This window comes from Jaculus jaculus, chromosome 1 (genome assembly GCF_020740685.1).
Source record: "Jaculus jaculus isolate mJacJac1 chromosome 1, mJacJac1.mat.Y.cur, whole genome shotgun sequence".
NCBI classification, from domain to species: Eukaryota; Metazoa; Chordata; class Mammalia; order Rodentia; family Dipodidae; genus Jaculus; species Jaculus jaculus.
The window spans coordinates 159,017,642-159,030,389 of record NC_059102.1 but is presented as its reverse complement, the minus strand read 5'-3'; the positions used below and the strand labels follow the sequence as shown (position 1 = coordinate 159,030,389).

Genomic DNA, 12,748 nt, shown 5'->3' with positions numbered 1-12,748 from the left:
AAGCTGTGAACCTACTGTGTTCAGTTCTGTCCCCACTTACTACAGACAAAAACCAAGACTTAGATGTCAAAAGCTCACCCAAAGTCACAGCCAGCCAGCAGCGGAGCCGGAACCAACTCCAGGCTCAACTCCAATTGTCTTGGCCTTACCTCCCAAGGTTTAACGGCAGATACCACAGCAAAGGGCCAAGCTGAAATTCCTGTAGTTGCAACACATGTACAGTTAGGTCACTGTCGTAATCAGAAGGATGTATGTGCAGTCAGCAATCAAACTACAGTTACTACCAACGAGGAAAGATGCTAACTCTAAAAGTATTTGTGATGCCAGTCTTCCCATGAGAGCTGCAGAACTCCCCAGTTCACAGCAGCAAGCTGGGCCTGCTGTTAAAGTCAATCACCAGCCAGCCATCTCAGTGGTAGTAAACAACTGAGTTAGAAGTCCTTGGAGAAAAGGTCGCCCACAGGAAGTGACAGCTTAGCAGAATAGCAGGCAGGGCATCGAGGAACACAGTCCGCATCCTTCGCCAAGGGGGTAGCATGACACGGATGAGCCCAGATGCCCCCTCCTCCGAGAAACCAGGCTGCTGTTAGGGTCTTTCATGACCCGTGACACACGCTTCCATGCCCACTGACTCTTAGGAGAGCTCTGCTCTATTATAATGGCCCCAACGTGGCACGTGCGACTATGAGGTGGGCAACCCAGGCTGGCTTCTCTGTTGCTATCCAAAGACATTCAAGGAAAGTCTCTGGAAGGTTCTAGAAGGAAACCCAAGGGTTGCCCTGGAATGAATGTACACAGCGGAGGACAGCTGCCACTTTCTAATATTAGATGTGGGAAAATTCGCAGAATGAGTAGGCCAGTGCAGAAGCCTCTCTTCAGGTGAGGTGTGTGGGCTCGAAGCCGCTGCATCCACGTGTCGTTGTCCACTGCGGATGGGCTGCTCTGTGCTCACAGCCTTGTGTGTGGATATGAACACAAGAGACGATTCCCAGAGCCCGATGGAAGGCCTTACACACAAGAATGACATACAGCCCACCTTATATTTTTAGGTGGGTATCAAGTAAAAGGGAGGTCAAGGCATGTTTTCAATTGCTGCAACATAATACCTGAGAGTGGGTGTGGTGGCTTGATTCACGTGTCCCCCATAAACTTAGGTGTCCTGAATGCTAGGTTCCCAGCTGATGGTGATTTGGGAATTAATGCCTCCTGGAGGCAAGTGTACTGTTGGGGGCCGGCTTATGGGTGTTATAGCCAGTTTCCTCTTGCCAGTGTTTGGCACACTCTTCTGTGGCTGTTGTCCACCTGATGTTGTCCAGGAGGTGATGCCCACCCTCTGCTCATGCCATCGTTTCCCCCTGCTATCATGGAGCTTGCCCTTGAGCCTGTAAGCCAAAATAAACCCTTTTCTCCCCACAAGCTGCTCTTGGTCGGGTGATTTCTGCCAGCAACGTGAACCTCACTACGAAGAGGCTTCTTTGGCCCATTGTTCTAGAGGCTAAGAAGTCCAAAATCTCATGGCCTCAAGGGATATGAGCCTCGTGTGGCACAGGAAGATGGCTGATGGCATCAGATTGGTGGGAGTCTGGGCAGAAGTGACAAGGACAAAGGAGTTGATTTACAACAATCTGCTCTTGTGAGAACTAATTCACTCTCCAGAGAGATCCATTAACTAACCCCTTTCTCAAAGGCCTCACTTCTCTACACTGCTAATGTTGGCAACCAAATTTCAACAGGGATTTTTTTGTGTGTGGGGGGGTGGGGAGTGGAAACCATAGCAAAGAGAAAGTTCATTATGAATTTGTGACTGGGAATTCCACATTTACAGTATGTAAATCAGCCACATGACAAATTTCCTTTAGGGGCGCCGGTCACCACAACCCTTCCCATTGATGAGTCGACATGGAAGGTCCCATCAGGTTAGAAAAGAAATTATCAATCATTTCATTTTCTTCTACAGCTCTTAAAAAATAATAACACATGAGGCTGGAGAGATGACTTAGCAGTTAAGGTACTTGCCAGCAAAGCCAAAGGACCTAGGTTCAGTTCCCCAGTACCCATGTAAAGTTGGATGTACAAGGTGATACATGTGTCTGGAGTTCATCTGCAATGGTTAGAGGCCCTGGTGTGTCCATTCCATTCCCCACCCCCACACACACCTCTTTCTCTTTCAAAACAAATAAATAAAAAAATATTTTTTTAGGGCTGGAGGGATACTTTAGCAGTTAAGGCATTTGCCTGCAAAGCCAAAGGACCAAGGTTCAATTCCCCAGGACTCACATAAGCCAGATGCACAAGGTAGCGCATGAATCTGGAGTTCATTTGCAGTGGCTGAAGGCCATCGCACCCATTCTCTCCCCCTTCTCTCTCTCTCTCTCTCTCTCTGTCAAATAAGTAATTAAAAATTATATATATATATATACTTATATATATATGATTTTTAAACTAATAACATAGGGGCTGGAGAGATGGCTCAGGGGTTAAGGCACCTGACTACAAGGCCTAAGGACTCAGGTTCGATTCCCCAGTACCCACATAAAAGCCAAATACACAAAGTAGAACATGTGTCTGGAGTTCATTTGCAGTAGCTCGAGGCATTCTCTTATATGCTCTCAAATAAATAAATAAAATATTTAAAAACTAACAACACAGAACTGCAAAGATGGCTTAGTGGTTAAGGCAGTTGCCTGCAAAGTCTAAGGACCTAGGTTTGACTCCCTAGCTCCCACATAAGCCAGATGCACATGGTGGCACATGTGTCTGGAGTTCATTTGAACTTCAGTGGCTGGAGGCCCCAGCATACTCATTGTTTCTCTCTCTCTCATAAATAAATACAAATAAAATATTTTAAAAATCACAACATACCTTCCACTTACCAAAATGCTATAAAAATAAATCAAATTTAAGCTAGGCATGGTGGCTCATGCCATGCTTTTAGTCCCAGCACTCGGGAGACCGAGGTAGGAGGATTGTCATGGGTTCAAGGCCAGCCTGGATTTGAGGGTGAGTTTCAGGTCAGCCTGGGCTAGAGTGAGATTCAGCTTCAAAGCAAAAACAACAATAACAGTAACAACAACAAAAATACCATAAGATACAACTGCATTGAATTCATTCTATCTACTGAACACACACCGTAGTAACAAGGCACTCTGTGGGCTGGGCCCCCTCGTGGTCATGAGGCCTCAGGAAAGCTGCCCAGCGTCAGAAGACTCATCCCAGCCCCGGAAGACATCCAAGTTCAAACTTTGCAGTGTGGCGTCTATGGAATGCGTGGCGCTTTCATTCACAAAACAGAACCTCTGTGATGTCTGGAACATGCAGATTTCACTCTCGCCTCTCACATATAACCTCTCTCTCTCTCTGTGTTTTTTTATTTTGAGGCAGGGTCTCAGTCCAGCCCAGGTTGCCCTGGAATGAACTCACTGTAGCTCCAGGCTAGCTTTGAATTCATGGCAATCCTCCTAAGTGTGCTGGAACCTTAGGCACATGCCACCACGATCAGCTTTTGTTTTTTTTGTTTTTCTTGAGGCAGGGTCTCATTCTCACCCAGGCTGGCCTTGAACTCAGGGCCTCCTAACTCTGCTTCTCCAGTGCTGGGATTAAAGTATGCACCACCACACCTGGTTCACATACAACTTCTTATTAAATGCTCCTAAAACTCACGTGACAGAAGCCCACAGGGTTCCATGTCACAGCTAAGGCACGGTACGTATGGGGGGAGCTTCCCACTAAAACCAACCTAGAAAAGGGAAGTGTAACAGAGACCTGAGTTCAAAGTCCAGTTCTACCTTGTACTGGGACAAATGTCACCTGTTCTCACATAGTTTCCTAAATGAGGCGTGCCTAATCCCCTACATGTCCCAGACGCTGAAGGACAGTCAGGACTCATACTTCTTTATGCAAGAACGCAGTGCGCACATTCCAGCAAGGAGCCTGTGTGCCATCGACACATCTCCCAGAACGAGCGTTCCAGGGCTGGAGAGATGGCTCAGCAGTTAAGGCGTGCTTGCCTACAAAGTCTGAACGACCCAGGTCCGATTCCTCAGGACCCACATAAAGCTAGATATGCAGAATGGCACGTGTGTCTGGAGTTCACTGGCAGCAGCTGAAAGCCCTGGTGCACATGCACACACACACACACTCTCTCTAATTGCATATAAATAAACAAACACTTAAAAAAAATGAATGTCCTGCCCTTGCTCTTTGTATCTCCCACTTCATGCCTCAATGCCAACATTGCCACCTTGGCCTTTCTCCTAATTTTGACACTGCACTTTGACATTTTATTCATTTCTCTCCTGACACCATCATGGACCTACAATGTACACCAGGGTGAGTGTCACAAAGTTTGGAGAAACCAAATCTCCAGCTACCACAGTTCTCTCAGGACTGCCAGAGAAGGGAGAAGGGCTGCCAGGGATTTTTTTTTTTTTTTAATGAGAGAGAGAGAAAAAAAAAGAGAGGGAGAGAATTGTCATGCCAGGGCCTCCAGCCACTGTAACCGAACTCCAGATGTGTGCGCCATCTTGTGCACATCTTGCACACTTGTGTCACATTTTGCATCTGGCTTATGTGGGACCTGAAGAGTAGAACACGGTCCTTAGGCTTTTCAGGCAAGTACCTTAACCACCAAGCCATCACTCCAGTCTTTTTTTTTTTTTTTTTTTTTTTTTAAGGTGAGGTCTCTCTCTAGTCCTGACTGACCTGGAATTTACTATGTAGTCTCAGGGTGACTTCAAACTCACAGCGATCCTCCTGCCTCTGCCTCCCAAGTGCTGGGATTAAAGGCGTGCGCCACCACGCCTGGCAGGATGAACTTTCGTTATGAGTGACAAAATCATTTCCTAAAAATCCAAGTCTGAAGCTGGGGCATGGTGACACACGCCATGTCATCTCAGGAAGTTCAGGAGTTCAAGGCCAGCCTCAACTACACAGCAAGTTGGGAGGTCGGCCTGGGTTACATGAGACTCTGTCTCCAAAAACTAAGTGAAAAAGAGCAAGTCTGAGTTGTAACGTAGGACAGCTTCTTGTGCTTGCTTTTATACAAACATGTATTTTCCCTTGGCTGGGTGGAAGTTCTGGAGAGAAGAAATCACCGCCATCCCTGGCCTTTTCAACCCTACCACCCAGCAGGGAATCATAACAAGTCAACCTGGATGGAGTTTTGGTTTTTATTTATTTATTTATTTCAAGGCAGGGTCTCACTCTAGCCCAGGCTGACCCAGAACTCACTCCGTAGTCCCAGGCTGGTCTCAAACTCACAGAGGTCCTCCTACCTCTGCCTCCCATTTCTGGGATTAAAGGTGTGCACTACCATGCCTGGCATTACAAGACAAGCTGAATGCTCTGCTCCTTGCTCTGCCCAAAGACATGGGACTCCCTAAGAAGCCAGTGGAAGCCGAAGGAGGTCAGTGCAGAAAGTCAGTGGCCTTGAAAAGGGAAAGGAAGAGGACTTAGGGCTGAAGGGATGGATTAGCAGTTAAGGCATTTGCCTGCAAAGCCAAAGGACCTGAGTTCAATTCCCCAGGACCCACATTAGCCAGATGCACAAGTGGGCGCATGCATCTAGAGTTCGTTTGCAGTGGCTGGAGGCCCTGGCGTGCCCATTCTCTCCCTCTTTCCCTGTCAAATAAATAAAAATTAAAAAATACTTTAAAAAATTTGTTTGTATGTCTGTGCACTCATGCCGTGTTCCAAGGCCCTCCTACCATCACAAATAAAGACACCACTTTTTGCATCCAGCTTATGTGAGTGGCTTGGGAATCAAACCTGGGCTGGCAGGCTCTGTTAGCAAGAGCCTTTAACCGATGAGCCATCTCCCCAGACCCTGGGCTACTCCTTTTATTGTTGTTGAGACAGGGCCTCCTGTAGCCCAGGCTGGCCTGGGACTCCCTATATCATCAAGAATGACCCTGACATCCTCCTCCTGGGTGCTGGGACTGAGGGCATGTGCCACCGTGCTTGGCTTCTGCAGTGCTGGGGATGGAACCCAAGGCTTTGGCATTCTGAACAGGCACTCCAGCAACCAAGCTGTGTCCTTAGATGCTCGTATTTTTGAGACAAGGTCTTGTTATGTATCCCAGACTAATGTGGAACTCATGGCAATCCTCCTGCCTCAACATCCCAAGTGTTGGGCTTACAGGTGCTCTCCACCTCACCTGGCTTCTTTCTTTCTTCCATAGAGATTGTGTCCAATACCACTGAGTCACAGCTCCTTTCATTAACCTCTAGAAAACATCCTTGGAAGTCAGACCAACCCACACTGAAAGCAGGGCAAAGGTGAACATTTCTCAGAACCGGGGCTGCCACCTTACCCAAACAGGACAAATTGGCCTCAGCCTAGGGCTTTTGGAGACCCGGTGTCCACTCAATATTGACATAAGGTTAAAGTTGAAGGCTACAAAAGGCGACAGATACTTTTAAGTCAACAAGCAGAATATTTTCCTTACTGTGTTAGGTAAGAGAAAAAAAATCAAAACAAAACAGCACAGCAAATCCTAGATTGTTTCAAAATTGAATAAACTATTTTGGATTCTTGGGGGTTTTTGTTTGTTTTGAGACAAGGCTTGATGGAGCGCAAGCCCGTTCCTCCTGCCTTCACCCCTCAACGCTGAGATTGGGGGTGTGTACAACCACACCAGGCCTAGAGAAACAGTTCCAGCAATAGTCTCCCCAAAGCTGACCAAGTGGGGAGGCCACTGTACTCTCTCCTATTTGTGTCTGTTTAACATTGCACGGTGTGCTGGTATTGCTTTATTTTCCAAACAAAAGTTCTTGCAAGAAAAACCCTACACCTGGCATAAATTCAAGTGTGAGATAATCTTTTCTTAAGCCTTGTGCATGCTAGGCGTGCCTGGCCACTCGTGCACGCTCCTTTTGTTCTTTTCTTTGTTTTGTTTTTGTTTTGTTTTTTGGAGCCAGAAGATGGGTCTTGCGACATTACCCAGGCTAAAACCCTAAACTCCCGGGGCTCAAGCGATCCTCCTGCCTCAGCCACCTGAACAGCTGGCGCTATTCGCACTTTTAAACATTCCCCCTTGAATCTCCATTTTTTTTTTTTTCTTCTTAAAGCAGCAATCCTTCGGGAATCCAAGTTCAGGCTTCCACCAGTCACAGGACTTTGGCCTGCCAGTAATAACTATGCAGAGTGACTAGACATTTTTTTTTTTAAACCAACAAAAGAAAAACAGCAAACGGTCAAAGTGCAGAAGCGGTCCTGGGGCCCGAAAAGCGCCGTTTCCGCCTCCCGCAGCACCTTCGAGCTTGCGACTCCCAAGTTCCACGCGCGCCGCAAGCGCGTCCCGGGTAAGAGCACCGCGGGCAGCTGCGGCTTCCGCGCCCCGCCCCTTCCCCCACCCCCGGGCGGGCGTCACGTGACGGCTGAGAAAAAGTAGGGGAAAGGTTAGCGGGAGCCCCGCCCCCGGGCTGGTGCGTCCCGGGCGCTCAGATCCTGTTCCACCGGCCGTGCCCACAGAGACCTTCCGGAGCGAGCTGGCGCGCGTCGCCACGGCCACTCCAGCTGGGCGAAATGCAAATCGCCTGCCCGTGGGAAGGCCGAGCCCTGCGGTGCTCAACCTTGGGGACAGTTAGGAGCTCCGTGACGCTGACAGATGCGGCGAGCAGCAAGCCAGACACCAGGCACCACGCCGCCTGGAAGGGTGTCGCTGCGAAGCCCGAGTTTAAAAAAAAAAAAAAAATTAATGAATGAGCAAACGAGGTCAGGGTTGGGTAAGCTCAGGCCAGCGCCCCAAGACTCCAGGGAGACTGAGGCCTGACCAGTCGATGACTACACCGACCCAGAGCCCTGCCAAGCGTGCAGCAGCGACTGCTGGGACGTCTGTCTCATTCCCTTCATCTTCTCCTCGAAAGGTTACTTAGATCTGTGCAAGAAGCCAGTTTCCCCCCCCACCTCCGCTTTTGATAACAAAGTATGTGCGCTCCTCAACCTGGCCCTGTTTGATTCCAGACACTGCTAAAATGGAGTTCTAGATCGGGCGTGGTCACGCCTGTAATTTCAGCGCTCGGGAGCAGAAGTCCCAGGCCAGCCTGAGCTACAAGAGACCTCAAAAAGGAAAATAAATAAATAAAAAGTGGAAGGTCGGTTCCAGCACTGCGGTGTAGGAAGGAAACATCAATTTACATAAGAAAAGCCCACTGAGACAAACCGATCCAAAAACACCCACTCTGAATGCTGATGTGCCCTTGACCAGCCTAGCGACTGGGCACTGGCCTCCAGCAAGTGTTCTCCGGGCACTAGGCTCACGGTCCTCACTGGCCCAGAGTCGCCTGGATTTGGAAGGGGCGGGTCTCGCCAGCACAAATATAAAGGCCAACGCCGGTCAGCTGTATTTTACTCGGCTTGTGGTTTTGACAGGGAAAAACATGCTCGACTATCTGGAATGACCAGAAACCAGACGCCTGCACGAGAAAATGGTGTAACAAAATACTCCTTTCCAAAAGGTTAATAATATTCACTTTCATTTTATTTGGTAACTTACACAGTGACCGGTTTCTGACTAAAATCTGTCCTTGAACAAATGTTTTAACACAGAGGACAGAAAGGAGCTTGAAAGGCTGCCCAGAGTCGGGAGTATTAAGTTTGTTCTGAGTTTAACCTGTGAATTACTTGTTATTTTTAACTCGAAGTTTAAAATAAGTCAGCATTCTTCATCTTGGCTTTTCCAACGCTATTAACGAAAGGCAGGCCCCGGTTTATATTGTAAGGAAGAACAAAACGAAAGGAACAGACTGGCGACATGGTGGCCAAAGGGACCTAGGGGCTGCCTTGACAGCGCCGTCGGGCTTATGGGTCAAGTCCACCTAGGCCTGGCCACGTGACAGCCCCCCAACCTCCAAGACCCCCCCCCTCCGGCTCAGGGCCAGGCGCAACCTTGGGCAGCCTCTGCGCACCCACCCGCCCTTGACCCCGCGGCAGAACCGAGGAGAGAGAGGGACGCTCCCAAGCGGGCACCCCGCGCACCCACTCCATCCGCTCACCGCGGCGCTCGCCCCGTGCCAAGGGCGTGTCCCGACGGCTGCAGTGCGGGGACCGCGTGAGGAGGGGGCGCCGGACACCGGCCAAACCTGCAGGCCAAGCATCCTTCCTGCGGACGCGCTACAGCCCCGCGCGCACCCCCGGGGACCGGGTCCACCCGCACACTGGGGGTGGTAGGAGGCGGGGAAAGGAGTCCGTGTCCACCCTGAACCCCAGGACAGAAGCGTCCCGCCAAGTCCCGAGCATCCCTGACGCTGCAGAGCCAGTGTCTCCGGTGGACTGACCCACCCGTGGAGCGAGCAGACTCCGGGCCCGACGCCCTCGCAGCCTGGAAGGGACGGAGCGATGGACACCGGCGGCCCCACTGGCTTCAGGCCGGAGGCGTCCAGCCAAGTCCCGAGCATCCTTGCCCGGACCGCACGGAATCCCCTCGAGCAGACCGAACCCGCGGACCCCAGGCCCCTCAGTGCACGGGTGGCGGGCTTCCACTCCAGCGCGGGGCTGTCCGCGCACCCCGCCATCCTAGGACAGAGTTGGGGAACCCCCTTGCGCTCGCACGGGTGCCACCCACCCGCGCCCTCGTCCGGCTTCCGGCACCCCTCGCCCGCGCCCCCCGCGCGCACTTGCAGGGAGGCTCCTAGCGCTCCCCACGCGCGGCCTTACCGGGTCGGCGGACGGCGGCGCGGCAGCGGCGGAATGAGCGAGCGGGAGGGCCGCGGGCGAGGCCGAGTGCACCGACGCCGGCCGCCACGGATTGGCTGAGCCGGGCGGGGCTGCGGCGAGGGCGGGCCGGAGACTCGGGGCCAGCCGCGGGCCGAGCGGGGGCGGGGCCTGGGGGGCGGGGCGTCGAGGGAAGGGGTTGGGTTAGGTGAGGAAACTGAGGCACGCACCCGTTACCTCGGCCTCTGCCAGGATGGGTGTAGGTCTACATTCCCCACCTTGCCAGCCTCAGTTTCCTCGTCTGAAAAATGGAGCACCTCATCAGACCACCCCACCTCATGCCCTTAAAAGCGCTTAATGCTGTACAAGACTGATGCTGGCGGTTTATAGACATCCGCTCATAAACTCCTCGCTTATCCCTCAGTAAAAATACAGACGAGAAGTTGGGCCGGAAGAAAAAATAAAAAAAGGATGACTTGTCGAAGCTCACACAGCTAAGAAATGCGAAATAAGTCCACGCCCCCAACCAGATCTTACTCCCTGAGTGACAGCTGTTGTCATCCATGGGAAATGTGGCTCAAAGGGACCAACACACCCACAGACTCTCCTTCATTCAGCTGAGATTTAAAAAGAAAAGAAAAGAAAAGACCCGAAGCCGGGCGTGGTGGCACATGCCTTTAATCCCAGCACTCGGGAGGCAGGGATAGGAAGATCGCCATGAGTTCGAGGCCACCCTGAAACAACATAGTGAATTACAGGTCAGCCTGTGCTAGAATGAGACTCCAACTCAAAAAGATAAAAACTCTTGGGCTGGAGAGGAGAGATGGCTTAGCGGTTAAGGTGCTTGCCTGCAAAGCCAAGGGGCCCAGGTTCGCTTCCCCAGGACCCACATAAGCCAGATGCACAGGTGGTGCATGCGTCCGGAGTTCATTTGCAGTGGCTGAAGGCCCTGGAGCGTCCATTCTCTCCGCCTGCCCTTTTTTCTCTCAAATAAGTAATTTAAAAAATATCTCTTTTCAGGGCGTTGATGAAATTGAGAATATCATTAGGGTATTGGATGTGGCTATAGGATATAGCGAGTGCTTACCATGTGTGAGGCCGAGTTTAACTCTCAACACCAAAGAGTATTATGATAAATAACCGTTTCAGCATGGGAACCACAGGTGGTCAGGAGAGCAGTGGCTGGGGCCCAGTACAGAATGACGGGACCTAGTGATCGAGGGTCACTGGGCGCAGAGAAGAAGGTCCAAACCTGGCAGGGGCCTCTTCTCCGTCCCCCCATTTCCCCGCCCCCTCCCAGGCTGCAGCTCGGGGCCCCGCGAAGTGCATGGACGCACGGGAACCTGGCGCTACAAACTCAAGCACTGCGGGCTTCTCAAGACCCGCCTTGGCCTCCTTCGCCCCGGGTTATCACTCGATTTCGAAGAGAAAATGAAAGTCCTCCCTTGGTCCCGCCCCCCAATTACCGTTAACCATTGCAGGGTGGGGGTGGAGGGGGGGAGCCTCCCATTGTTGAGATGTAGGGCAGGCGATGGCGGTGTCACTTTGTGTTTTCACCAGGCTTGTGTGGTGACCGTGGGCACGGGTTGGTTTTGGTGAGGACTCAAGAGAGTCGGGCTTTTCACGCATCTGCATATAATTGCCTTTGACGAGCTGCTGTAGTTAACTCAGCTGCTCCCCTACCCAAATACTGTCCCCATGGGCGGTGGGCTTCCTTCTCTGAGCACCTGTTTCTCGGGTAAAATGGATCCCTTAGGAGTCAATCAACTAGGTGCGAGTGACGTGCTGTGTTGGTGCCACCTGCGGGACTGCCATCCGGAAATGCCGATGACGTCCACACCCCCCCACACACACCCGCCCGTGCGTGGGAACAGGCCTCTTCTCCAGCGATCGATGCCTGAAACTTTGCCAATCCTAAAAGAGGAAGGGCGACGGGGTGGCCGCGTGGTGAAGGCAGTGGACTTTTGGAAGAGGGACAGGATGGGAAGAAGCTCTCCTGCTGATCTGCATTTCTTTTGAGGCTTGAACTTGACTCTGGGCCAACCAGCCGACCTCGCGTTTTCTTGGCCCGAGAAGACCAGAGGTCCGGGCGCCCTGCGCAGCATCTGCTCCGGCCGCTGCGGCATGGCCTCTCGCCTCTCCCTCCCTACTCGAAGGCCTTGGCGGTTTATGCTATGGAAGCCGGACCGTCCCGCTCACCTTAAATGCCCTTCTCTGCACTCGCTGGAAGCCCAGCCGTCTCCACCCCAAGGTCACTTCCTCCTTTACTCGGTGCCCGTCTTGCATCCTGCTCGGATTGGCTCTGCGCCCTGTCTGTTAGGAAGGCTCTGCGGCCTGGCCTTGACCATGCACCCTCCCAGCATGCCATCTCGGTGCCACCTGCAGGCCCGGTGGCGCAGAAGCAGGGCGGGGACTCGGTCAGTGGGAGCTTCCAGGCGCCAAGCTCACCTAAGCCCTGGAGAGGTAATAAACCTGTGCCTGACTGCGTACTGCCACATTATGGGGACCTCACTCCTCCCACTGCTACCAAGGTACTGCAGCTCCCAAGGGCTATTAAAGAACCAGAGAATCAGGCCCTGGGGGAGCTCCAGGCCCCATCTTAATTTCCCTGGAGGCCAGAAGTATCCAAGCATCCGACGCTGAAGATAGAATGTCCTTTCTAAAGCTCTGTTAGTTATTTTTAAAATACTTTTTTAAGTTTTATTTTTCATTTTATTTATTTTTATTTATTTGCCAGTAGAGAGAGAGAGAGAGAGAAGAGAGACAGACAGAATGGGTGCGCCAGGGCCTCCAGCCAATGCAAACAAACTCCAAATGCATGCACCTTTTTGTGCATCTGGCTTTACATGGGTACTGGGGAATCAAACCTAGGTTGTTAGCCTTTGCAGCCAAGTGCCTGAACCACTAAACCATTTCTCTAGCCCTGTTATTTTTTAAAAAATCATTCTCAGTTTGGGTTGGAGAAATGGCTCAGTGGTTAAAGGTGTTTGCTTGCAAAGCCTGACTGCCTGGGTTCAATTCCCCAGTATCCATGTAAAGCCAGATGCACAAATTGGTGCATGAATCTAGTGTTCATGTACAGTGACAAGAGACCCT

At 51.5% G+C, this 12,748-nt stretch overlaps 1 protein-coding gene across 1 annotated transcript in view; it reads right to left on the bottom strand.

Annotated features, from left to right (window-relative positions):
• Cpt1a (carnitine palmitoyltransferase 1A) overlaps nucleotides 1-9,700 on the bottom strand; it is an 85,371-nt gene extending 75,671 nt beyond the window's left edge. The window contains exon 1 of the mRNA XM_045156738.1: nucleotides 9,656-9,700. The gene's annotated coding sequence lies outside the window, so the exon portion shown is untranslated. The remainder of the gene's footprint in view (nucleotides 1-9,655) is intronic.
• Nucleotides 9,701-12,748: the final 3,048 nt, after the last annotated feature.